The following is a 25,401-nucleotide window of genomic DNA, read 5'->3' as shown; positions in this document are numbered from 1 at the left end:
TCATGCAAAACATCTAGAATCATTATGTAATGCAAAACATCTAGAATCATTATTTTATGCAAAATATCTAGAATCATTATTTAATGCAAAACATCTAGCATCCTCATTTAATTCAAAACATCTAGCATCATCATTTCATCCAAAACATCTAGAATCATTAGTTAATGCAAAACATCTAGAATCATCATTTAATGCAAAACATCTAGAATCATCATTTAATGCAAAACCTCTTGAATCATTATTTAATGCAAAACATCTAGAATCATAATTTAATGCAAAACATCTAGAATAATTATTTAATGCAAAACCTCTTGAATCATTATTTAATGCAAAAGATATAGAATCATTTTTAATGCAAAACATCTAGAATCATCATTTAAGGCACAACATCTAGAATCATAATTTAATGCAAAACATCAAGAATCATTATTTAATGTAAAACATCTAGAATAATTATTTAATGCAAAACATCAAGAATCATTATTTAATGCAAAACATATAGAATCATTTTTAATGCAAAACATCTAGAATCATTATTTAATGCGAAACATCCAGAATCATTATTTAATGCAAAATATCTAGAATCATTATTTAATGCAAAATATCTAGAATCATTATTTCATGCAAAACATATAGAATCATTATTTAATGCGAAACATCTAGAATCATTATTTAATGCGAAACATCTAGAATCATTATTTAATGACAAAACGTCTAGAATAATTATTTCATGCAAAACATCTAGAATCATTATGTAATGCAAAACATCTAGAATCATTATTTTATGCAAAATATCTAGAATCATTATTTAATGCAAAACATCTAGCATCCTCATTTAATTCAAAACATCTAGCATCATCATTTCATCCAAAACATCTAGAATCATTAGTTAATGCAAAACATCTAGAATCATCATTTAATGCAAAACATCTAGAATCATCATTTAATGCAAAACCTCTTGAATCATTATTTAATGCAAAACATCTAGAATCATAATTTAATGCAAAACATCTAGAATAATTATTTAATGCAAAACCTCTTGAATCATTATTTAATGCAAAAGATATAGAATCATTTTTAATGCAAAACATCTAGAATCATCATTTAAGGCACAACATCTAGAATCATAATTTAATGCAAAACATCAAGAATCATTATTTAATGTAAAACATCTAGAATAATTATTTAATGCAAAACATATAGAATCATTTTTAATGCAAAACATCTAGAATCATTATTTAATGCGAAACATCCAGAATCATTATTTAATGCAAAATATCTAGAATCATTATTTAATGCAAAATATCTAGAATCATTATTTCATGCAAAACATATAGAATCATTATTTAATGCGAAACATCTAGAATCATTATTTAATGCGAAACATCTAGAATCATTATTTAATGCGAAACATCTAGAATCATTATTTAATGACAAAACGTCTAGAATAATTATTTAATGCAAAACATCTAGAATCATTATGTAATGCAAAACATCTAGAATCATTATTTTATGCAAAATATATAGAATCATTTTTAATGCAAAACATCTAGAATCATTATTTAATGCGAAACATCCAGAATCATTATTTAATGCAAAATATCTAGAATCATTATTTAATGCAAAATATCTAGAATCATTATGTAATGCAAAACATCAAGAATCATTATTTAATGCAAAACATATAGAATCATTTTTAATGCAAAACATCTAGAATCATCATTTAAGGCACAACATCTAGAATCATAATTTAATGCAAAACATCAAGAATCATTATTTAATGTAAAACATCTAGAATAATTATTTAATGCAAAACATCAAGAATCATTATTTAATGCAAAACATATAGAATCATTTTTAATGCAAAACATCTAGAATCATCATTTAAGGCACAACATCTAGAATCATAATATAATGCAAAACATCAAGAATCATTATTTAATGTAAAACATCTAGAATAATTATTTAATGCAAAACATCAAGAATCATTATTTAATGCAAAACATATAGAATCATTTTTAATGCAAAACATCTAGAATCATTATTTAATGCGAAACATCCAGAATCATTATTTAATGCAAAATATCTAGAATCATTATTTAATGCAAAATATCTAGAATCATTATTTTATGCAAAACATCTAGAATCATTATTTAATGCGAAACATCTAGAATCATTATTTAATGCGAAACATCTAGAATCATTATTTAATGACAAAACGTCTAGAATAATTATTTAATGCAAAACATCTAGAATCATTATGTAATGCAAAACATCTAGAATCATTATTTTATGCAAAATATATAGAATCATTTTTAATGCAAAACATCTAGAATCATTATTTAATGCGAAACATCCAGAATCATCATTTAATGCAAAATATCTAGAATCATTATTTAATGCAAAATATCTAGAATCATTATTTCATGCAAAACATATAGAACCATTATTTAATGCGAAACATCTAGAATCATTATTTAATGCGAAACATCTAGAATCATTATTCAATGACAAAACGTCTAGAATAATTATTTAATGCAAAAAACCTAGAATCATTATGTAATGCAAAACATCTAGAATCATTATTTTATGCAAAATATATAGAATCATTTTTAATGCAAAACATCTAGAATCATTATTTAATGCGAAACATCCAGAATCATTATTTAATGCAAAATATCTAGAATCATTATTTAATGCAAAATATCTAGAATCATTATGTAATGCAAAACATCAAGAATCATTATTTAATGCAAAACATATAGAATCATTGTTAATGCAAAACATCTAGAATCATCATTTAAGGCACAACATCTAGAATCATAATATAATGCAAAACATCAAGAATCATTATTTAATGCGAAACATCTAGAATCATAATTTAATGCAAAACATCAAGAATCATTATTTAATGCAAAACATCTAGAATCATCATTTAATGCAAAACATCAAGAATCATTATTTAATGCGAAACATCTAGAATCATAATTTAATGCAAAACATCAAGAATCATTATTTAATGCGAAACATCTAGAATCATAATTTAATGCAAAACATCAAGAATCATTATTTAATGTAAAACATCTAGAATAATTATTTAATGCAAAACATCAAGAATCATTATTTAATGCAAAACATATAGAATCATTTTTAATGCAAAACATCTAGAATCATCATTTAAGGCACAACATCTAGAATCATTTTTAATGCAAAACATCTAGAATCATTATTTAATGCGAAACATCCAGAATCATTATTTAATGCAAAATATCTAGAATCATTATTTAATGCAAAATATCTAGAATCATTATTTTATGCAAAACATATAGAATCATTATTTAATGCGAAACATCAAGAATCATTATTTAATGCGAAACATCTAGAATCATAATTTAATGCAAAACATCAAGAATCATTATTGAATGTAAAGCATCTAGAATCATAATTTAATGCAAAACATCAAGAATCATTATTTAATGTAAAACATCTAGAATAATTATTTAATGTAAAACATCAAGAATCATTATTTAATGCAAAACATATAGAATCATTTTTAATGCAAAACATCTAGAATCATTATTTAATGCGAAACATCCAGAATCATTATTTAATGCAAAATATCTAGAATCATTATTTAATGCAAAATATCTAGAATCATTATTTTATGCAAAACATATAGAATCATTATTTAATGCGAAACATCTAGAATCATTATTTAATGCGAAACATCTAGAATCATTATTTAATGACAAAACGTCTAGAATAATTATTTAATGCAAAACATCTAGAATCATTATGTAATGCAAAACATCTAGAATCATTATTTTATGCAAAATATATAGAATCATTTTTAATGCAAAACATCTAGAATCATTATTTAATGCGAAACATCCAGAATCATTATTTAATGCAAAATATCTAGAATCATTATTTAATGCAAAATATCTAGAATCATTATTTAATGCAAAACATATAGAATCATTATTTAATGCGAAACATCTAGAATCATTATTTAATGCGAAACATCTAGAATCATTATTTAATGACAAAACGTCTAGAATAATTATTTCATGCAAAACATCTAGAATCATTATGTAATGCAAAACATCTAGAATCATTATTTTATGCAAAATATCTAGAATCATTATTTAATGCAAAACATCTAGCATCATCATTTAATTCAAAACATCTAGCATCATCATTTCATCCAAAACATCTAGAATCATTATTTAATGCAAAACATCTAGAATCATCATTTAATGCAAAACATCTAGAATCATCATTTAATGCAAAACCTCTTGAATCATTATTTAATGCAAAACATCTAGAATCATTATTTAATGCTAAACATCTATAATCATTATTTAATGCAAAACATCTAGAATCATTATTAATGCAAAACATCTAGAATCATTATTTAATGCAAAACATCTAGAATCATTATTTAATGCAAAATATCTAGAATCATTATTGAATGCAAAACATCTAGCATCATCATTTAATGCAAAACATCTAGCATCATCATTTCATGCAAAACATCTAGAATCATTATTTAATGCAAAACATCTAGAATCATCATTTTATGCAAAATATCTAGAATCATCATTTAATGCAAAACCTCTTGAATCATTATTTAATGCAAAACATCCAGAATCATAATTTAATGCAAAACATCTAGAATCATCATTTAAGGCACAACATCTAGAATCATAATTTAATGCAAAACATCAAGAATCATTATTTAATGTAAAACATCTAGAATAATTATTTAATGCAAAACATCAAGAATCATTATTTAATGCAAAACATATAGAATCATTTTTAATGCAAAACATCTAGAATCATTATTTAATGCGAAACATCCAGAATCATTATTTAATGCAAAATATCTAGAATCATTATTTAATGCAAAATATCTAGAATCATTATTTCATGCAAAACATATAGAATCATTATTTAATGCGAAACATCTAGAATCATTATTTAATGCGAAACATCTAGAATCATTATTTAATGACAAAACGTCTAGAATAATTATTTCATGCAAAACATCTAGAATCATTATGTAATGCAAAACATCTAGAATCATTATTTTATGCAAAATATCTAGAATCATTATTTAATGCAAAACATCTAGCATCATCATTTAATTCAAAACATCTAGCATCATCATTTCATCCAAAACATCTAGAATCATTATTTAATGCAAAACATCTAGAATCATTATTTAATGCAAAACATCTAGAATCATCATTTAATGCAAAATATCTAGAATCATTATTTAATGCGAAACATCTAGAATCATCATTTAATGCAAAACATCTAGAATCATTATTTAATGCAAAACAGCTAGAATCATCATTTAATGCAAAACATCTAGAATCATCATTTAATGCAAAACATCTAGAATCATTATTTAATGCAAAACATCTAGAATCATCATTTAATGCACAACATCTAGAATCATCATTTAATGCAAAACATCTAGAATCATTATTTAATGCAAAACATCTAGAATCATCATTTAATACAAAAATAATGATTCTAGATATTTTGCAAAACATCTAGAATCATTATTTAATGCAAAACATCTAGAATCATTATTTAATGCAAAACATCTAGAATCATTATTTAATGCAAAAAATCTAGAATCATCAGTTAATGCAAAACATCTAGAATAATAATTTAATGCAAAACATCTAGAATCATAATTTTATGCAAAATATCTGGAATCATAATTTAATGCAACACATCAAGAATCATTATTTAATGCAAAACATCTAGAATCATTATTGAATGCAAAACATCTAGAATCATTATTTAATGCAAAACATCTAGAATCATTATTTAATACAAAAATAATGATTGTAGATATTTTGCAAAACATCTATAATCATCATTTAATGCAAAACATCTAGAATCATCATTTAATGCAAAACATCTAGAATCATTATTTAATGCAAAACATCTAGAATCATCATTTAATGCAAAACATCTAGAATCATCATTCAATGCAAAACATCTAGAATAATTATTTAATGCAAAACATCTAGAATAATCATTTAATGCAAAACATCTAGAATAATTATTTAATGCAAAACATCTAGAATCATAATTCAATGCAAAACATCTAGAATCATAATTCAATGCAAAACATCTAGAATCATTATTTAATGCAAAACATCTAGAATCATTATTTAATGCAAAACATCTCGAATCATTATTTAATGCAAAACATCTAGAATCATTATTTAATGCAAAACATCTAGAATCATTATTTAATGCAAAACATCTAAAATCATTATTTAATGCAAAATATCTAGAATCATCATTTAATGCAAAACATCTAGAATCATTATTTAATGCAAAACATCTAGAATCATTATTTGATGCAAAGTATCTAGAATCATTATTTAATGCAAAATATCTAGAATCATTATTTAATGCAAAACATCTAGAATCATTATTTAATGCAAAACATCTAGAATCATTATTTAATGCAAAACATTTAGAATCATTATTTAATGCAAAACATCTAGAATTAGCATTTAATGTAAAACATCTAGTATCATTATTTAATGCAAAACATCTAGAATCATTATTTAATGCAAACGCTAGTAATCTATAAATATCTTGATTTAAGACGAGTAGAAGTTTTTTTTTTTTTCGTAATTTGAACAGATTAATGATGAATATATTTCGGTTTCGTTGAATCTGAAATGTAATTATTTCGTTAAAGTACTTTTTGTCTCAAAACCTATGTCAGTAATAATTTTATTTGGCGATGTGTTGCACTCCTAAAAAAAATAAAGAAAGAAAGAAATTTGAATTTCTTCTCACGTTTAAAGCAAAGTTAGATAATAATTCATCCGCCCTTGATATTGGGTCGTAGGCTGCTAGCATATCATAATTGCATTTTTTCAATTTAAGATCCCATGAGGATCGTGTACAATTGAAAAAAAAAAAAAAAAAAAAAAAAAACTTCGGTTCCAATTCTGTTGACGTATTAAGAAAGCAAAAAACTCACAGTATTTAACCATTAATGATTCTTTCGCAAGATGTTAATTATAAAAGTAACTCCTTGTATGTGTTACATTGATTAATTTAAATTAATTGATTAATTTAAGTTGAGGTTTATTACTGTACACATAGATTCGAAAAAGTGGTCAAAAAATAAAATATACAACAAAGAAATATTAACAGTAGCTATAAAAGTTACTTTGCAACCTACCTGAATCATTTATTAGTGTTTTTAAGTAGTTTTAAATGCTCTTTATTTCATTCAAGATGGCCAAAATTAATATATTAATACCCCCCCCCCTTCTTCTTCGAAGAGAGAAGCTTCGTTTTCAAATTATAGTTCGCGCATATTTTGTGGGGAGGAGCTTGCCTCGTTTTCAGCACGTGTCTCTGCGGACATATGTCTCTGCGGACAGTTTGCGTTTACATGTCTCTGCGGACATTTTGCGTTTCTTTTTTTTTTTGTTTACATTTTTTAGAAGTTCCGTCCTCATAATGAAAGTATTTGTAAACATTACATTTAATTTAGATATTTATTGCGCACAAATACTATTTAGTTTTTTTCTTGGGGGGGGGGGATAACATATAAAGTGGTCAAAACGGTAAATATTTTTTTAAGTTTACATTTTTAAGAAGTTTTCGTACTAGTGCAGAGAGTGACCTGGCCCTGGACGTAAATAATAACGTTATTATTTAAAAAGCCATTCTTAACATGGGGAGGGGAGGGTGTTTTGTACCTATTCTATGCTTTAACCTTACAATTGATTAAAAAAAACACACCATAAAACTTTAATTAAACTTGGAAATACGATTTGACACGGTAAGTTTGGGAAAAGGAATTATAAATAAAAAACTAGACAAAATACGGTTAAAAACTCGCTCAATATATGTTTCCGTGACATAGGTTGACATGTATTCAGTGGGTTTTTAACAGTATTTTGCATATTTTTTATTTTCAACTCCTTTTCCCAAACTAAAGAGAGAGTCGGTCGCCATTCTTAATTGTCCAATACATCGATAAACATTGTATGTTTTTCGAGCTGAATAAACATGTTACATTAAATAAAAACACTAAAAACATATCCAGTTAGGTAGAAAAGTAACTTATCTTGGCTTTGATAACATTGGAAGTCGTTAGGTTTCAGAAAAATACAGTTTCAGGAATCGATGGATATAAATTTAAAAGAAGTTTCCGAAAAGTGTATGATTTAAAATTTAAGTTTCCGAAAAGCGTATATTACTGGATGAAACATGCAGAAAAGTATGTTTGCAATATCGTGAAAATGTGATATTCGTTTTCAGCACACCCGAAAATCCCTGATGTCCTGAAAATTTCTGGAAAAAAAAATGTCTCAAGCGCAAATTGTTTTTAAATAAATGTTATCAAACCAAGATAAGTTACTTTTCAACCTAACTGGATATGTTTTTAGTTTTTTTATTTAATGTAACATGTTTATTCAGCTCGAAAAACATACAATGTTTATCGATATATTGGAAAATTAAGAATGGCGACCGACTCTCTCTTTAACACGGTAAGTTTGGGAAAAGGAGTTGAAAATAAAAAATATGCAAAATACTGTTAAAAACCCACTGAATACATGTCAACCTATGTCACGGAAACATATATTGAGCGAGTTTTTAACCGTATTTTGTCTAGTTTTTTATTTATAATTCCTTTTCCCAAACTTACCGTGTCAAATCGTATTTCCAAGTTTAATTAAAGTTTTATGGTGTGTTTTTTTTTAATCAATTGTAAGATTAAAGCATAGAATAGGTACAAAACACACTCCCCTCCCCATGTTAAGAATGGCTTTTTAAATAATAACGTTATTATTTACGTCCAGGTCACTCTCTGCACTAGTACGAAAACTTCTTAAAAATGTAAACTTAAAAAAATATTTACCGTTTTGACCACTTTATATGTTATTCCCCCCCCCCCCAAGAAAAAAACTAAAAAGTATTTGTGCGCAATAAATATCTAAATTAAATGTAATGTTTACAAATACTTTCATTATGAGGACGGAACTTCTAAAAAATGTAAACAAAAAAAATGGAAACGCAAAATGTCCGCAGAGACATGTAAACGCAAACTGTCCGCAGAGACATATGTCCGCAGAGACACGTGCTGAAAACGAGGCAAGCTCCTCCCCACAAAATATGCGCGAACTATAATTTGAAAACGAAGCTTCTCTCTTCGAAGAAGAAGGGGGAGTATTAATATATTAATTTTGGCCATCTTGAATTCTTACGACTCGTAAAAAGTTAATATTTGGTATGAAATAAAGAGCATTTAAAACTGCTTAAAAACACTAATAAATGATTCAGGTAGGTTGCAAAGTAACTTTTATAGCTACTGTTAATATTTCTTTGTTGTATATTTTATTTTTTGACCACTTTTTCGAATCTCTTTTTCGAATCTATGTGTACAGTAATACAAACCCGAGATTGCTAATATTTGATTTGTATTTGTGCTGCTATGTTTTAATGTATTAATTTTGTGTACATTGTTGTCACTTTTCAAATGAATGTGAATTGAAAATTTATTTTTAAAAAAATCTTAAGGAACAGGAAAATGCTTAATCCCCCCCCCCTAAATGTTAGGCATCATTAGTAGCTTGGGAATTTCGAATTTGGTTATAATTATATAACTCAACTATTTGTAGAGCTTAGCCTAAAGTGGTCTTTTTAATCAGTGGCGGCCATGTTCGTCAGCATGTGATATGATTAAATAATTCCATTCTGAAATATTGGCGATTTCTTTGTAGATTTTTTTTTTTTTTTTTTTTTTTTTTACACAGTGATCACCACTTATCAAGGCCCGGAAGCCACTAACTAAAATTAGTGGGAAGGAAAAGGTTTAATCGCCCCACTCCCACTCGTTTCATACATAATTCCGTCTATGTCTATACGTGATGCCAAAATAGTGCATTAATAGTGCGCTAAAGTAGTTGGAAATTAATGACCCTTCGCCAGATTTTTTCAGATCCCGAGAAGTCGTAATTAGAGGTTGGTTAAGAGACCTAGATGAATTAATAGACCAAATTCTGCTCAAAACTCCAGAAGAGGAGAAAATTCAGCTTTGCAAGGTTTCAGAAATTGAAGTAAAATTGCTTTCATTAAAATTGAAATTAAATACGCCTCAGGTTCGACGGCTATGCCTGTCAAAATGCAATTGGATTGTCCGAAATTTACCGGCATGTCCGCAGATGATAAATTTTCGTTCAGAACATTTCTGAACAAATTCGAATTTTGCACTGACAGTTTAAATAAAGTTGACAGATTATTAGGGTTGAAATCGAAACTAGATGGGGATGCTTTTGACATAACATCAGATAATTTTGATGTTGCCCTAAAATTATTAATTATTTGAACCCTGATTTGATTAAAAATCAGGTTTTGAGGAAATTATTCCTCCTCCATCTGTTATAATGGATTTTAAAAATTTGAAGTCGTTTCTCGAAAAAGTTAAGAGAAATTTGACTGAGCTCGACAAGTCCTATGGGACTGATTTTTTTGCTGAGGGTGGCACCTCGGGCAATGATAGCTCCCATAATATTTGCTAAGTATCCTAATGCGATTAGAAGAGAGTTGATGAGTAAAAGTGGGGGAAGATACCCTTCACTAAATAATATTATGTTGCATGTATTTGAAGTAATGGAATACCTATTAGCCGCCCCGCTCGATGTTCGGTGGGAAATTTGCGCGCCAAAAATGGCGCCTTCTTCACCCAAGATGAAAGCCAAGATGGTGTCTTCTTCCCCAGGATTATGGAGAGTAGAAAACGCATTGTGGATGCGTTATCGGCAGCTCCTGTTACTCTCGCTTCTTCTTATTTGTCCCTCAGTCCTCATTTTTTAATGAGTGATTTTTCTGACAAAGGGAGAAGAAAAAGTTGTTTTCTAGGTTGGCAGTATTTTGCGCAAACAGTTGGCAGAGATGGCGGAAATTTTCTGTTTCTATGTCTATCCTTGTAGCCATGTCACTAGTAAGGGTGCTGGAGGTAAACGTTTTGTCTGGGCTGACGTTATCCGCCTGATAGTCAGGGACCCGAACCTTGGATTAACCACCAAGGAGGCTGTCCTATCAGCAGGTGCAAAGTACTGGAGTTGCTGTATTGCCATTTGGTGAATGGATTCTGGACCATGCAGTAGCTTCTGGTGGGGCCTCTCGATGCCATACTAGGGGGTAATTGTTACGGCTTTACCTTATCATTAGCTACAAATAAAAAAAAAAATTCTTTGTTTCTTTTTCTCTCTTAGTTTCCCCTCTCTGTCCTGCTCTAAGTAAATCTGACGACCTAGTCCACAAATTCCAAAAATTCATCATGACAAGTTTCAAGAAAAAATACACGATTAAACCCGGTTCTCCAACTTCCAACGTAGACTCCTACTACCATGTCTCCTTCTCCAACATCAGGGGTCTACGTTCTAACCTTCCAGAGGTTGAAACCCAATTACAGGAGACTAAACCAGACCTTTTATTTTTAAGTGAAACTGGCATTGGACAGGCTATTTCCCTAGAAGAGTTCGCAATTAAAGGATACTCTAACTTAACATCTAAATCTGACCCCCAAGATCGCCATGGGCATGGAATTTGTGCCTATATTAGGGATAACTTTCCATGTGGTAGGGATATCTCCCGGGAAGATCCTAACTTATCCTATATGTGCTTCCAGGTTGCTTTAGCTCACACTACGGCATTTATATTTACTCTCTATCGCCCCCATAACAGCGGAGTTACTATCTTTCAAAGCATATCTAAGAAAATTGACCAAGTCTTATCTGCTTATCCTTCAGCTAACATTCACGTATGTGGTGACTTCAATGTTCACAACGTCGAATGGTTGACCCACTCTAACAAGACCGATGATGAGGGAAGGTTCTGTCATGATTTCTCCATTGCCTATGACCTCACTCAGATTGTTTAGGAACCCACCCGTGTGCCCGACAATGATGGCCAGTATGCAAGCCTACTAGACCTTTTTCTCACAACTTGCCCTGAACTATGTTCAGTTTCTGTTCTGTCGCCTCTTGGCTCTTCCGACCACTCTGTTGTATCAATTAAGATAAAAATGAAATGTAATAAGTCCCCAGACGTACCTCTCCATCGTACAGTATATCGATACACTAAGGCTGACTGGGATAGCTTCCGTACATTTATATCTGATCTACCTCTGCATTCCATGTTTAAAAAGGATTTGTCCTCTATAGTATTAGACCTGACGGAATGGTTAATTGTAGGTATTGACCGTTTCATACCCCCGAAAAAGTTTCAGCAAAAACCTAACAGCCAGCCATGGTTCTCTCCATAATGTGCTGCTGCCATTGCGCACAGAAATCACTTTTTCCACTGTTTCCAACGTAATAGATGTATGAAAACTAAAGCCGCTTTCAGGACTGCCAGCAACCATTGTAAGAAAGTAATAAAGAATGCAAGAGAGTTGTACGCTCTATCTGTTAAGTCCAAAGTAGCTGAGCAGCAGCTTGGTTCCCACCAGTTTTGGCAAATAGCAAACAGAATCCTGAACAGAAGCGTGTGCTCCATCCCAACTATTATCAATGGACCTGAGGTAATCTCGTCAGCATCAGACAAAGCCAAACTCTTTGTCAAGAACTTCGCAGCTAATTCTACCCTTTGCGATCAAGGCTGCCAACCCCCAATATTTCCTCCTGTATCAGAAAACACGCTATGTGATATACGTATATCTGTACGTGATGTTGCCAAGCTAATCAAAAACCTTGATTCCAGTAAAGCAACTGGCCCTGACGGTATTCCAATTATAGTACTCAAAAAACTTCAACCTGAACTAGCGCCCATACTTACAAAACTGTTTAAACGTTGTCTTAAGGAGAATAGTTTCCCATCTCCCTGGAAAATTTCATCAGTATGCCCTGTATTTAAGAATTCAGGTGATCGCTCATCCCCCTCTCAGTACAGGCCAATAAGTCTCCTGTGCGTCATGAGTAAGTTGCTGGAATCTGTATTAAATACAGAAGTAATCAACCATCTCAACAAAAATAACCTTCTTAGTGACACTCAATATGGTTTCCGTTCTGCTAGATCTACAGCAGATGTGCTTACAGTTATATCTCATAGGATTAGCAAATCTCTCGACGGAGGCAACCTTTCTAGGGCAATTGCTCTTGACATATCTAAGGCCTTTGATAGGGTATGGCATAAAGGTTTACTTCATAAGATCTCTAGCTATGGTATTGCTGGAAATGTCTTCTCAATTATTAAATCATTTCTTTCTGATAGGTTCATAAGAGTAGTAGTTGAGGGGCAAAAATCAGAAGCTCACAGTATTAATGCCGGTGTCCCTCAGGGGTCCATCCTGGGCCTAACACTTTTCCTGATCTACATTAATGATCTTCCAAATCACATCCTTACATCATTTGTAGACATCTATGCTGACGACACTACCATTTATGGTAGCACATCTAAGACAGTAAACGACCAAGTTCTCTCCAATTCTCTCTCCTCTGATCTTGAGCACGTAGTACAATGGGGTAAAGAATGGCTGGTTACTTTTAATGCATCTAAAACCAAGCTTCTCTCTTTACATCATCAACATTCTGATCCACATCTGACATCAATTGAAATGAATGGCTCTCGTCTTCAGGAGGCCTCAAGTTTTGACAAACTTCTTGGCTTGACCATTACTCCTGATCTTAAATGGAACACGTACATCAAATCTGTTGCCAAGGCCGCTGGAAAAATGGTGGGATCTTTCTATCGATCCGGTAGATATCTCACTGCTGATGCTATTCTCTATCTATATAAGAGCCAGGTATGTCCAAGGATGGAATATTGTTGCCGCAGGAGCTGCTAGAAAGGACTTGGCCTGCCTTGATAGAGTTCAAAATAGACTTCGTAGCCTCGTAGGAGATGTCCTTTTCTCTTCCTTACAACCTTTATCTCACAGAAGAGATGTTGCGAGTTTGTCTCTGATGTATCGTTATTTTCATGGAAAGTGTTCGACTGAGCTTCAATCTATGGTCCCCCCTCGCCAAACTTTCACAAGAAACACTCGTCTAGCTGTAAACACTATCAATAATTCCCCCCACTCTTTATCTGTGCCTAAACCTAAACGTAGATTCCATGAACAAAGCTTTTTTCTTAGAACTGCACGCCTGTGGAATTGTCTTCCGTTTTCCTGCTTTCCGGCTGACTACAATATGGTTGTCTTCAAGTCTAACGTAAATAAGTTCTTGATGAACCAAATTTTCATTACTAATGATTACTATAATGTCCAATTTCTACTGTACACTCTTTAACCCTTATCCTTGAGTGGCCTCTTGGCCTTGATAATGTGGTGATGCCTATGTAAAAAAAAAAAATAAATAAAAATAAAAAAGGTGAAGGGGGAGGGGGGTATTTTATCTTGTAAACTTTGCCAAGCTACAGATCATTCAATCAAGAACTGTAGTAAGTTTCATACCTTCGAAGCAAAGTGTTGAAGGGCTAAACAGTTAAATTTATGTACTCGGTGTTTGGGTGAGCATCTTGTCGTGGTAGTAAGGGATTTCCTTACCAGTGTGTGATATGTGGGTTGAGAACCCATTTTACCGTCATGTGTCCCAAAGAACAACATATCCCAAATCACACTGAATAGTATTTTTCCCGTCATCTGAGTATCTATGAAAGCACATGGACTACTAGTATATTTCTTCTGTTTAATAGATAATGGGTCACAACATTCGTTTTTCGCCCAGGAAATTCTCAGTAAATTGCGTTCCGATAAACCCATAAACCACAAGAAGGTTAATATGGGGGCACTGGCGTAGCTAGGGGGCGGGGGGGGGGGGGAGTGGGGCGCCGCGGGCGGCACACCTGAGGGGGCGGCATTTTGAGAGGGTAAAAATAGAAAGTAGAAAAAATAAATAAAAATAAACAAAAGTTAACAAAAAATATGAAATTTTATACCAAAAAGGTTGTAAAAAAATCGGAATTTTGGGGGGTATCGGAATCAGAAAAAATGTGTCCCTATTTTCTGAGCGTCGGGGGGGGCGGCATGGGGGCAGATGGGGGCGGCATTTTGAGATGGTAAAAGGGGAAAATCGAAAAAAAGGCTAACAAAAAATCTGAAATTTTATATCGAAAAGGTTGCAAAAAATGGGAACTTTTGTAGTTATTGGAATCGCAAAAAGGTGTCCCTATTTTGCGAGCGGCATATGTCAGGGGGCAGCATTTTGAGAGAGTAAAAATAGAAAGTAGAATAAATAAATAAAAATAAACAAAAGCTAAAAAAATTAGGAAATTTTATACCAAAAAGGTTGTAAAAAATCGGAATTTTGGGGGGTATCGGAATCAGAAAAAATGTGTCCCTATTTTCTGAGCGTCGGGAGGGGCGGCATAGGGCCAGCATTTTGAGATGGTAAAAGGGGAAAATCGAAAAAAATGCTAACAAAAATCTGAAATTTTATATCGAAAAGGTTGTAAAAAAATGGGAACTTTTGTAGTTATTGGAATCGCAAAAAGGTGTCCCTATTTTGCGAGCGGCATATGTCAAGGGGCGGCATTTTGAGAGAGTAAAAATAGAAAGTAGAAAAAAATAAATAAAAATAAACAAAATTTAACAAAAAATCTGACATTTTATACTGAAAAAGTTGTAAAAAATCGGAAATTTTTGAGGTATCAGAATCAGAAAAATGTGTCTCTTATTTACGAGCAGCAGGGGGCAGCATTTTGAGAGGATAAAAATAGAAAATAGAAAAATATATAAAAGCTAACAAAAAATCTGAAATTTTATACCGAAAGTTTGTAAAAATCTGAAGTATTGGAGGTATCGGAATCGGAAAAATGTGTCCCTATTTTACGATTCCAAAACCGATTCTTTTAAATTTTTAATTTAATTTTTCATTATTGGTACTAATTATAAATATTTATTATTTTTAAATTATCACTAAAACTAAAATGAGAATAACCTCAAAATACGATGTAAATTTATTTTATTTGTAAAACAATTTTTTTAAATTGCATAAATTCTCTATGTAACCTTTCAAAGAAAGCAGTTGCTTTACATATTCTGAAAAATGTTGAAAAATTAAACAGCAACAGTCTTTGCAGCCCGCGGCGATCATAAGATTTGCCCCCCCCCCCCCCCGCATTTGATAATCTGTTAACCTTCAAAATTCCAAAAGCCCTCAAAATATTTATTTTCATGGAACTAATGTTAGACTGCAGCTATTAGTCCTAGATTTTCATCGTATTACAGTACTCGTCAAAGAAGACCAAAGATTTTTCAAAACAATTATATAATTTTCTTCGGATTAATGTTCACACAATTCCCTTTAGATTAATGTTTACATACTTATTATTATTGAAAAGAAATTGTTAAATTAAATTAACTGGCTACGTAATTGTATACGTAGCCAGTTAATTTAACAATTTCTTTTCAATAATAATTGAATATTATTATAATAATAATTGAAATTTCTTTTCAATAATAATATTTGACTTGGGTGCCATGAGCTAGAATCGAAATCGAAACACAACTCTCCACCCTCATTCCCTAGCCTCTGAACCACTAATAAAATAAAGACTGGGTACGCAAATAAAAGAAACCAAATATTTTTTCAAAACAAAAACTTATAATTCAAATTATTAAAAAAATGTTAAATTTAATGAATTAGCTACACAAGCAAATATAATAATAAATTTAAATGAGAACATTTGAAAACCTGAAAATGTTATGAAATGATAAAATCATTTTTATTTACTTTTTTGTCGTTGTTGTTAAAGTCCGAATTTTCGCCAAATAACATGGATGTATCAAGGAGAGAATAGTCCGATGTAGTTTTCTTTTCTTTGTCTTCATAATGTTATTATTAAGAGGTCGAACCCTCCAAAGAGAAAAAAACGTCTTGAATCGGTGCTTTTTTAAATCCGTGTGTGTAATCGCTCGGTTTTCAAAAATTTGTTGTTGTTAATAACGTTTCAACACTTTTAAAAATAGTTTTAATATATTTTAAATAAATGTATTTATGAATGGCAAATAAGGCTATAAATTTATTTTTTGTGAGAGAACTGTCGCAAGGCATCAAGTCGGTTGAAAATTTACAAACAGATTTTTCGCGCCTTTTTTTCGGCAAAGTTATCAATGACTCTATCAAAATTCACTTCCTCGACAAGTTCCCTCTCTATTGAGAGGATTGCCAAGTCTGTAAGTCTTGTCTAGCTCATTGCTGATCTAAGGTATTTTTTATGAGCTTCAGTTTTGAGAAAGAGCGCTCACAGCTAGCAACGCTAATAGCTCTGGTGAGGAAAATTCTCAGCAAGATCACAATATTAGGGACGGAATCCTGAAGTTGGTATCTTTGTATAAAGTTCAAAAGTTCAAGAGGTCCATCGATTTTGTCTTTTTCTGAAGCTTTTACAACATACTGTAACCCTTTCAGCAAAGAATTTCTCTTTTTCTATATCTTCGTCAAATCCACCAAGCTGACAATCATAATTATCATCAAGCAGATTTGACGGTATAAGAAAAGCGTATTTATTTGCAAGATTGTGAACTTTTTGAAATCTGCAAGATATTTCTTCAGTCAATCTGTTTATGACAGACAGCATTTCCCGTCTCAACTCAGTATCAAAACTCAGCGCTGCATTAGTCAATCCTTCACCATCCATTCGTTTCTTTTTGCGAATACGACGCTCCATGCTTATCCCCATTTCAGAGCAGAGTGTTTTTGACTCGTCTATTGCAATGTCCACTATCTTTTCTCTATTCTGAAGAAGGAAATCTTTCAACGCCGTCAGCCTGACAAAACTTTGTTGCAGATCCAGCCCTTTTTTCTTTAAGATATTTCTGGGCATCATTGATTTCTGGGAGAATAGTTTTCCAAAGGTTCAGAAATAAAAGAAACGGAAACGATAGTACCGAGTTGAGAATTAAAGATGCATCTGATCTTGTGGTTGCATTTTCTCCTTCTTCTGTGAGCTGTTCCACGGCAATGACGACTTCCAATATTTTTTTTATCACAACATCTATACAGCATCTGCTCGACTACTCCATCTAGTATCCACAGTCCGTTTGATACTTAGACCGGTCAACTGAATCAAGACGTCCCAGCGATGTGTAGATGCAGAAAAGAACGAGAATAACTGGTCCAGTGTGCCAAAAAATGTAACAGAGTGAACCGCTACTGAAGCTGCATGTACACAAGCCAGATTTAGTGAATGGTTTGTGCATGGCACAAATAGAGCTTTTGGGTTGATTTCAGAGATTCGTTTCTGCACACCCGATCGGTGACCTGCCATAACAGCGGCATTGTCAAATGCCTGGCCAATACAGTCACCAATCTGTATCTCATCATTCTCCAATTCTCTCAAAATGAGTTCAGAAATGTCCTCCGCACTTTTACCCTTTGTTTCGATGAAGCGGAGAAACGACTCCTCCACCATCACTTCATTTCTGTCAACTTTCACGTAGCGCAACACCTCACTCATCTGGTTCTTGTGAGATACATCGGGAGTACTATCAAAAATTATACAAAAATACTTGCTTTTCTTTATCTGATCGATAATTTTCTTTCTGACCTGCTTTGCTAAAATGCTCACAAACTCATTTTGAATTTCTGGTGACAGATAAGAAATAGTGAATTTCTTCCCTAGGTTAACTTTAACCAAATGTTCACGGAGTACAGGGTCATATTTAGCCAATAGATTTACCAATTCCAAGAAATTTCCTTTGTTTTCTTGATCATCATTATGGATGTCTTCCCGGTGACCTCGTAGCGCCAGATTCTGCTTGGCGAGAAATCTGATAATCTCCAGCAATCTAGCTAGGATTTCTCGCCTCTTCTTTGTTTCTTTCTCAATGATATTTTGCTCAACTTTATCAACTACCTTTCCTTCAGCAAGTCGGATCTCTAGCTCCTTCCAGTCAAGAAACGCCTGAGCATGAGATGTGCTTGCTTCATGTTCATGTACTTTTGGATTTAATTTCTACCAATTCTTGAAACCCACATCAGCAGAAAAACTCGAGAGTCCAATTGAAAATAGTCTGCAGCAGAAGCAAAATAAGGCTTCTCTGGCAGGAGAATACACCATCCAAGTTCGCAAACTTTTCTCACCGTTCCGCAATACCTGATAGAACCAGTTTTTTGTTAGCTTTCTAACGTCGCCTTTTGTTTTTGTCCCTGGTCGCACTATTTCCTTGAATTCATGATCAAGGTGCTGCACAGCGGCAGATCCCTGCCGAACAAGCATAGCGTGAATTTCATGACTAATCTCAATAGGCCATAGACCAACATCTGTAAAATCGGTCGCGACAACCAGTGATTGCCTTTCCAATTCTTCAACTTCACGCGCATCCTCATTGGCAGTTGTTGATGTATCAACGCGGGCAGTGTCGACTTCCGAAGTAACAGTATCAACGTTAACTTCATCTTCGGTTTCAGCAAGATTTTCGACTTTCGTTTCCGCCATTTTGGCCATAGAAGTCTTTTTGATGAATTTCAACAGCGTGCCTTTATTCTTGTTTTCTTCCTCTTCTTTTGTTTTTCGCTTTTTACGGAATGCCGCACGACTCTCCTTAATTCTCTTCATTTTAAAATTCACGTAAATATTCTGAAAAAAATTTTTAAATACTATTTTAAAAAATAGCATGCTATTTCTCTGCATAAGCACCTTTTGTGTTGTTCCGTAATAGTACCACAAAAGGTGAGATACCCCCCTCCCCATAAAATCTTAGATGCCTATCCCTAAAAATACGAATTTAGGAAAACTCGTCCCGGGAAAACTCGTCTCGGGAAACTCGTCTCCGGAAAACTCGTCCCCTTTCGCTAGGTAGGAAAACTGGTTCCTTTATTGAATAAATATCGATTGAAAACACATTTTATGATCGTTCTTGAAGGAGATATTGTTTTTTAAAATAAACTATAGCCCCCCCCCCATAATATTTTTTTTTTTTAAATATTTTTACTTGTTTAATGTTTTTTTTTTTTTTTGTTTTTTTTTTAATAAAATCGATTTTCTAAGTGTCCGTTTTCTACCTAACTGGCTAAGTTCTTAGTGGTTTCACTTATTTTAAAGCGTTTATTATGTTCATACAAAGTTAATTACAATTTTTTTTTTGTTCTTATTTTAACGATGTTTTTTGGAGTCATAAAAACAATAAAAAAAACAAAACCCAAAAAATAAAAAACAGGGAGCGATTCGATTCTTCGTTACGCTTTTGGTTTTGTTTTTTAATTATGATAGTTTTTTGTTGTTATGTTTTTGGGTGCCGGGAAAACTCGTCTCGGGAAAACTCGTCTCCGGAAAACTCGTCTCCGGAAAACTCGTCCCCTTTCGCTAGGTAGGAAAACTGGTCCCTTATTGAATAAATATCGATTGAAAACACATTTTATGATCGTTCTTGAAGGAGATATTGTTTTTTAAAATAAACTATAGCCCCCCCCCATAATATTTTTAAAAAAATATTTTTACTTGTTTAATGTTTTTTTGTGTGTTTTTAATAAAAGCGTTTATTATGTTCATAAATGAGACCGCATATTTTTTTTATATTAATATAAAAAGAATTTACTTATATACTGTTGTTTATAAAAGGATAAAATTGATTTTTCGGGTTTGTATTACTGTACACATAGATTCGAAAAAGTTGTCAAAAAACAAATATAGAACAAATAAATGTTATCGAAGGCAAGATAAGTTACTTTTCTACCTAACTGGATATATTTTTTGTGTTTTTATTCAGTGTAACATGTTTATTCAGCTCGAAAAACATGCAGTGTTTACCGATGTATTGGAAAATTCAAAATGGCGGCCGACTCTCTCTCTCTCGGAGAGGGTACGTTTGGGAAAAGGTATTATAAATAATAAACTAGACAAAATACTGTTAGAAACAACCGAATACATGTCAACTCATGTCACGGTAACATATTTTGAGCGAATTTCTAACAGTATTTTGTCTAGTTTATTATTTATAATACCTTTTCCCAAACGTACCCTCTCCGAGAGAGAGTCGGCTGCCATTTTGAATTTTCCAATACATCGGTAAACACTGCATGTTTTTCGAGCTGAATAAACATGTTACACTGAATAAAAACACAAAAAATATATCCAGTTAGGTAGAAAAGTAACTTATCTTGCCTTTGATAACATTTATTTGTTCTATATTTGTTTTTTGACAACTTTTTCGAATCTATGTGTACAGTAATACAAACCCAATTTTAATATTTTTTAAAATATAATTTAGAGAGAGGGGGGGGGATAAAACCTATATCTCCCTTCGAAAAGCAACCAACAAAAAAGTAAATTAAAAAGATTCTTGATAAACGATAGCGGAGTTTTCAATAAAATTGATTAATAAATTTATTTAGTGATTACTTTTTTCTCTGAATGATTGATTTTAGAATTTTTAAGTAGAAATTTAAAAAGTTAAAAATGAGTTAACGAGAGATTGTTAGCACATGGCATCTCTCGCGCCAAAAAAATATTTCGCTTTTAATTTATTAGTTAATTTTTGCAAAATTTGACAGGACGACAATAAATGTGGATAATTGATAGAATTATTATTTTAAATAACGCATGAGTGCATTTGGTATGAGAGAAAACGAAAACATAACAAAAAACTATCATAATTAAAAAACCAAAACAAAAAAGTAATACTCCCAGTTTTTAATTTTTTTGTTTTGTTTTTTATTATTGTTTTTATGACTCCAAAAAACATCGTTAAAATAAGAGCCAAAAAAATTGTAATTAACTTTGTATGAACATAATAAACGCTTTAAAATAAGTGAAACGAAACCACTAAGAACTTAGCCAGTTAGGTAGAAAACGGACAATCGATTTTATTTAAAAAAAAAAAAAAAAATTAAACAAATAAAAATATTTTTTTAAAAATATTATTGGGGGGGGGGCTATAGTCTATTTTAAACAGCAATATCTCCTTCAAGAAGTGTCATAAAATACGTTTTCAATCGATTTTTATTCAATAAGGGACCAGTTTTCCTACCTAGCGAAAGGGGACGAGTTTTCCCGAGACGAGTTTTCCGGACACGAGTTTTCCCGGGACGAGTTTTCCTAAATTCCTGTACTTGTTATGAATATGTTAATAATGAAATGAAATGAATAAGAAATGTTTTTTTTTTTCAACTATACTGTAGTTTTACATGAGATTATACAAAAGATACGGTAAAAATTGAATTTCATCGTCCTTTTTCTGCATAATGGCAAAAAAAACAAAAAAAAACAAGAAACCGTTTTTCGTTTTATTTTAAAAAATGAATGAAACAAATGTTACCAAAGGCAAGCTAAGTTACGTTTTTACCTTACTAGATTATTTTTTTTCAATGTTTAATTTATTTATTTACATTTTTTAATACTACTTTTATTCTTAACTAAAAACAGACATTAAAATTGCTTTGTTTGATATTCTGGAAGATTATATTATTTTTTAGTTGTTTCATTTGATTCTGTTTGTTTTATTTTTCATTTGATTGTTTTGTTTTGGTAATTATGCAGAGAAAAGACCATGAAACTCAATTTTTGGTATTATTATACAAACACCGTGACAGCGTTAGGGTTAGGGTTAGGTTTAGGGTTAGGGTTAGGGTTAGGGGTTAGGGTTAGGGGTAGGGTTAATTCGCTGTCACGGTGTTTGTATAGTTTTACCCAATTTTTATGGTATCTTGTATTTATTAAAATGTTATGTGAAACAAAGAAAAAAATTCTTAATTATTTTATTTTATTATTAAGATATTCATAACAAGTACAGAATATTTACAAATTAAAATTATTAGTTGTTATTATCAGCTGTTGTTTTTTGCTTGCTAAATTGCTCGCTAAATTTCGTTTCGCTAAAATTTGCGTTTCCTTCAATTTTTTACATCCGTTTGCGGCCGTCATCTTGCGTACGACTTTAGTGAAGATGACCATTCCTTTTATTATTCTATAACATTCCTTAAATAAGGAAATACTTTGAAAAATATTTACTTATTAGTTTAATTAGTTTTGGGGTTTGTTTTACGATACAAAGAGATTTGAAAAGGTGCAAAAAATAAAATATACAACAAATAAATGTTCCTATTGGCTATAAAAGTTAATTGAATCATTTATTGGTGTTTTAAAGTAGTTTGAAAGACTCTTTTCCCGTAAGTTTCTATTTTACGGGGGGGGGGGGGGTAGTGACGGGTTTCGCTCTCTAAGTATATATGTCTTTTTGGTGCCGGAAAATTCGTCCCGGGAAAACTCGTCTCGGGAAAACTCGTCCCCTTTCGCTAGGTAGGAAAACTGGTCCCTTATTGAATAAATATCGATTGAAAACACATTTTATGATCGTTCTTGAAGGAGATATTGTTTTTCAAAATAAACGAATTTAGGAAAACTCGTCCCGGGAAAACTCGTCTCGGGAAAACTCGTCTCCGGAAAACTCGTCTCCGGAAAACTCGTCCCCTTTCGCTAGGTAGGAAAACTGGTCCCTTATTGAATAAATATCGATTGAAAACGTATTTTATGACACTTCTTGAAGGAGATATTGCTGTTTAAAATAGACTATAGCCCCCCCCCCCATAATATTTTTTAAAAAATATTTTTATTTGTTTAATTTTTTTTTTTTTTTTTTTAAATAAAATCGATTGTCCGTTTTCTACCTAACTGGCTAAGTTCTTAGTGGTTTCACTTATTTTAAAGCGTTTATTATGTTCATACAAAGTTAATTACAATTTTTTTGGTTCTTATTTTAACGATGTTTTTTGAAGTCATAAAAACAATAATAAAAAAAAAACAAAACAAAAAAATTAAAAACTGGGAGTATTACTTTTTTGTTTTGGTTTTTTAATTATGATAGTTTTTGTTGTTATGTTTTCGTTTTCTCTCATACCAAATGCACTCATGCGTTATTTAAAATAATAATTCTATCAATTATCCACATTTATTGTCGTCCTGTCAAATTTTGCAAAAATTAACTAATAAATTAAAAGCGAAATATTTTTTTGGCGCGAGAGATTGCTAACAATCTCTCGTTAACTCATTTTTAATTTTTTTTAATTTTACTTAAAAATTCTAAAATCAATCATTCAGAGAAAAAGTAATCACTAAATAAATTTATTAATCAATTTTATTGAAAACTCCGCTATCGTTTATCAAGAATCTTTTTAATTTCATTTTTTGTTGGTTGTTTTTCGTAGGGAGATATAGTTTTAACCCCCCTCTCTAAATTATATTTTAAAAAATATTAAAATTTGGGTTTGTATTACTGTACACATAGATTCGAAAAAGTAGTTAAAAAACAAATATATAACAAATAAATGTTATCAACGGCAAGATAAGTTGGGTTACCCGATAAGTTACTTTTCTACCAAACTGAATATAATTCTCGTGTTTTTATTCAATTTAACATGTTTATTCAGCTCGAAAAACATGCAGTGTTTACCGATGTATTGGAAAATTCAAAATGGCGGCCGACTCTCTCTTAAACACGGTAAGTTCGGGAAAAGGTGTTATAAATAATAAACTAGACAAAATACTGTTAGAAATTCGCATAATATATATTACCGTGACATAGGTTGACATATATTCGGTGTTTTTTTTTTTATAGTATTTTGTCTAGTTTATTATTTATAACACCTTTTCCCGAACTTACCGTGTTCAAGAGAGAGTCGGCCGCCATTTTGAATTGTCCAATACATCGTAAACACTGTATGTTTTTCGAGCTGAATAAACATGTTACATTGAATAAAAACACAAAAAATATATCCAGTTTGGTAGGAAAGTAACTTATCTTGCCTTTGATAACATTTATTTGTTATATATTTGTTTTTTTTTACAACTTTTTCGAATCTATGTGTACAGTAATACAAACCCTAAAATTTATTATTTTCTTTTTAAAACCAAATCTCCCTCAGTAATTTCTTTAATTTTCTATTTTTTAGCGATTATCAAGACTCTTAAGATGTGATATACCGAACATTATTTCTCGTTCTCACGTAACACTCGACATGTTTTTTTGTTTGTTTTCTGTGTTTTTTTTTTCTTTACCGAATAATTCCAAATAAATTAAACAACACACAACATAGTCGGCGAAGTAGAAAAATCGATTTTACCCTTTTATAACAACAGTAAATAAGTAAATTCTTTTTATATTAGTATAAAAAAAATATGCGGTCTCGTTTTTGAACATAATAAAAGCTTTAAAATAAGTGAAACCACTAAGAACTTAGCCAGTTAGGTAGAAAACGGACACTTAGAAAATCGATTTTATTTTAAAAAAAAAAACATTAAACAAGTAAAAAATTTTTTTTTTAATATTATGGGGGGGGGGCTATAGTCTATTAAAAAAAAACAATATCTCCTTCAAGAACAATCATAAAATGTGTTTTCAATCGATATTTATTCAATAAGGGACCAGTTTTCCTACCTAGCGAAAGGGGACGAGTT

At 31.3% G+C, this 25,401-nt stretch overlaps 1 long non-coding RNA gene across 1 annotated transcript in view; it reads right to left on the bottom strand.

Annotated features, from left to right (window-relative positions):
- Window positions 1–7,366, bottom strand: part of LOC145246015 (uncharacterized) — a 97,830-nt gene extending 90,464 nt beyond the window's left edge. The window contains exon 1 of the long non-coding RNA XR_013863064.1: window positions 7,232–7,366. This is a non-coding gene — a long non-coding RNA (uncharacterized LOC145246015). The remainder of the gene's footprint in view (window positions 1–7,231) is intronic.
- Between the last annotated feature and the right edge of the window lie 18,035 nt (window positions 7,367–25,401).

Source organism: Euprymna scolopes, chromosome 23 (genome assembly GCF_053919585.1).
Source record: "Euprymna scolopes isolate OS-2025 chromosome 23, ASM5391958v1, whole genome shotgun sequence".
NCBI classification, from domain to species: domain Eukaryota; kingdom Metazoa; phylum Mollusca; class Cephalopoda; order Sepiida; family Sepiolidae; genus Euprymna; species Euprymna scolopes.
Note: the sequence above shows the minus strand (reverse complement) of the source record. Positions and strands in the feature narration are given on the sequence as shown.